The sequence below is a fragment of the Triticum urartu genome, chromosome 5 (genome assembly GCF_003073215.2).
Source record: "Triticum urartu cultivar G1812 chromosome 5, Tu2.1, whole genome shotgun sequence".
Taxonomy (NCBI): domain Eukaryota; kingdom Viridiplantae; phylum Streptophyta; class Magnoliopsida; order Poales; family Poaceae; genus Triticum; species Triticum urartu.
The window spans coordinates 504,649,433-504,652,843 of record NC_053026.1 but is presented as its reverse complement, the minus strand read 5'-3'; the positions used below and the strand labels follow the sequence as shown (position 1 = coordinate 504,652,843).

General features: G+C 43.7%; 1 long non-coding RNA gene across 2 annotated transcripts; it reads left to right on the top strand.

Annotated features, from left to right (window-relative positions):
* The first annotated feature begins 432 nt into the window (after window positions 1–432).
* LOC125556472 lies at window positions 433–1,336 on the top strand. 2 transcript variants are annotated; one of them, XR_007305099.1, is made up of 3 exons: window positions 433–492; window positions 657–883; window positions 1,003–1,336. It is a non-coding gene; the product is annotated as an uncharacterized LOC125556472 (long non-coding RNA). The 2 variants fall into 2 exon arrangements; XR_007305098.1 differs by lacking the exon at window positions 433–492 and having other exon boundaries at window positions 527–883.
* Window positions 1,337–3,411: the final 2,075 nt, after the last annotated feature.

The following is a 3,411-nucleotide window of genomic DNA, read 5'->3' as shown; positions in this document are numbered from 1 at the left end:
TTAGTTTCCAATTTTTCATCTATCAAATATCAATGGACTTTACATGGTTTCTTGCAAAAAAAAAGAATCACATGGCTCGAGTTTGTTTGCTCAGGAGGTTTCTCTCATAGATTATAATAGTCAGTGGCTTAAAAGTATTGTCGGTGCTACAAACATAAAACTGATGAAAGAAGAACATATTTGTACCTTATTGCCGGCTGACTATACACACAAGAACCTTGAAACTCTCATTAATGTGTTATATATTTAGTTGCAATAGTATTTGATTTTTCATGAAGCAATATGCTTACTGTTTCTTCATTCAATTTCATGTGGCAATGACACGTGGAGGATGATGACGGTCACGAGCGCATTGTCGCAAGCTCACCGGAGGGAGGCACACATCTCATCCAATGGAAAAGCACGCTCCAAAAAATCCCTAACCCTCCATGGAGCCATTGCTAGGGGGCGACGAGATCAACGCCACCCACCACGACACCCGAGTTGTACAAGGTATGTCCTGGCGCTTCCCCTCCTGGTGCTTCCCCAGAATCTTTCCCGCCTCTTGAGAGACCACATGGCGTTCTGGTGGCAGTTTTTGGCCAAGGCTGGAAGCCAAGAACACTTCTTAATTTTGATCATGGACTTGACATTGTGGTCGGCGGTGCATGGTGCAGTGCAGAGATTTCTTGCCTGGCGTATAACAATGCGTGTTCAATGGGGTAGCCTCTTCTCACGCACAAGTCTCAAGAGAGGCAGACATCGACAACTATTCAGAATAACCACAACAAAATTCTGACACAGGTGGTTAGTGGGAGAAGGAACCTGAGACCGCAACCGATTCTGCTGCAAGGGTGGTGTGTAGAAGATAGTTGTAGCAAGCATATAAGTCACTCTGGAAAAAGTGTGTAGTTATTGTTGTACTACAGATCCATTCCGATATTTTCACTGATATGCATGGTTGAATAGTACTATGTGTCATATGTGAGAGTAATGTAATACAAAATGAAACATGGTGGACAGGGCTTCGTGACTGAGCTGGCGAAGAAGATGTCAGTGGTGGAAGCGGACATGTTATAGAAGATGTTGAGGGTGGCACCGGAGGTAATGGCCAAATGGGGTTCCTCGGCACCGAAGAGAAGGATGCTGCAGCGACACCGACACGTACTGGGTTCCGTTTCCAACCAGAGAGAACTTATGAACGGTATGTGTGCGATCCATTCATTCTTTCGTTTGATCCTTCCTTATTCCTCTCAACTCAGATTAATTTTATTTTGTAATTATGCATGATTTTGATGGATCAATAAATTTAGTGGCATTAATTGCAATGAGAAATATCGTATATCCATAAACTTCACTTTGTTGTTTTTCAGCTGAACATGATAGTTTGTGTCTTTTTGTTATTGACTTCAATATGGTCGATGGTAGCTTGCTGAATAAAGCAAGACCCAACACATAATTTCATGCCGAGAGTTTGACCTGTTTAATTTTGTACGGAAAATATTTGCTGCTAATAATGAGAAAGTTCTGATTTGTAAATGCAATATTCTTCCATGTATACGGAATTACAGATTGAACAAAATATAACCCAAAGTTGAATCTCAAGCCTTAATTAATACTAAAAAATAATATAGGTTTGGTATATGTGTAGAATAGGATATTTTTCCTTAAGAATCTACTAGATGAGGTGGTCGTTGTCGACATCCTTGTGAAAGTTCGCATGATCTTAGCACGAACCAACTCACAATGTTATCTCGAGCAATGCTTTATTCACTTAAGTATCTTTTTTTAGGAAAACACTAGGTTAAAAGCCTACTGTAAAAAATTATATGCAAAGTTATTATAATTGCCATTTATGATCACGAATGATCTTACTGAATGACTGTTCTCATGGCCTTCAAAGAAGAGATATACTAGAAGTTGAATGCAGTTGGAGGGGCCTTAGTCCTTCTGAGCCAAGAAAAGTAGATAGGGCCTGTCCAAGCTTTGAATAGTAGATGGGGGAATGTTAAAATATTTTGTGATGACATGGTTCTAAATGGTTAGGTATGTGTCGCAACCTGTATTTTTTCATGGGATGATTGGTCTTAAGCATAAAAAGGCATCCATGTGCCACCTATCATTTGTAATGCACAATATCGAGTTCTATGTTTTTGTACCACTTTCTTTATTTTCTACATTAGATCTGACAGTATATGTTAGTGAATTACATTTTTATCGAAATAGATTACAAGTGAAGAGGATTTCAATTGTTTTTTGTATGTTATTGGCTAACTTTTTTATACGTGCGAAATTTGATATGCAATCAGTAACAACCAACTCACAATGAATAGGAAGACATACTAATGCTATTAATAACCCAATATCAACAAAAGAATGTTCTTAATTTTTTTAGGCCCGTGGCAACTAGTATGCATAAACAACAACCATGAAAACTCCAAATCAAGAGAACGTAACGAGAGGAGGAACACAAATATATTAGAATATAGCAGTATGCAACCATGCAATAGGAAAACCGAGGATAGGCGGATAGACTCGTCCATCTTGGAGTGCATGCAGATGTTTGGATTGGAGATGATCATCGTCGTCCAACGCCAAGAGTCTAGAGAAAGAGCTCCTAGAGAAAATATGGAGGCAGACCACCGGGAAGCAGGAAGGGAGGAGGACATGCACACGGTACGCACGTGTTCTGTTCCCCGCCGTCCGTCACATCGTACCAGAGCTCCGGATCGAGCTAACTACTATTCCTGTCGTCTTATAATATAAGAGCGTTTTTTGACATATATTATGAGACGGAGGGAGTAGAATGCAGACCGTGGTCGATTTGGTTGTTGGCACGATTCCAATATCATCCATTCAACCGCTCTGCCTACCGGGGCCTCTCGGGTCGGACGCAGAAGAAACTATGCATGCATGTCTGAGTATTTAGCCAAAAACTACCACATTCCACGGAAACGTGACAGAAAACTACCACTTTATGATTTTGTCCTGAAAACTACCATTTTTTATTAATCCATGGTAAAAAACTACCAAGTGTGAAAACTGCTCGCTTTGTCTGGGTTAAACCCGAATCTGACTGCCCGACCCCACCGTTTAGGTGCCAGCGTGGCGAAGCGCTCGTGGCCAGCCGTTAACGCCCGTGACCTCTACGCCCGCGCGCCCGCTCGTCTCCCCTCGCCCGCCGCAGTGGTCACCGGAGCACTGCCGGCAGTCGCCGACCGCATCGCGACCAGATCATGCAGCCTAGCCTCCCTGGCGCAGCCACACTGCCCAACGAACCACCCCGCGCTGCCCGTCACCATGGCCTTGCCCCGAGCAGCCGCCGCCCCGGGGCTCGCCGCCGGCAAGCCTCCCCATCACCGTCCAGCCTTGTCGTCGCCAGATCCGGTAGACGCCGCCCCGAATCCGCCTCCCCCGGACCTCCCCGCCGCC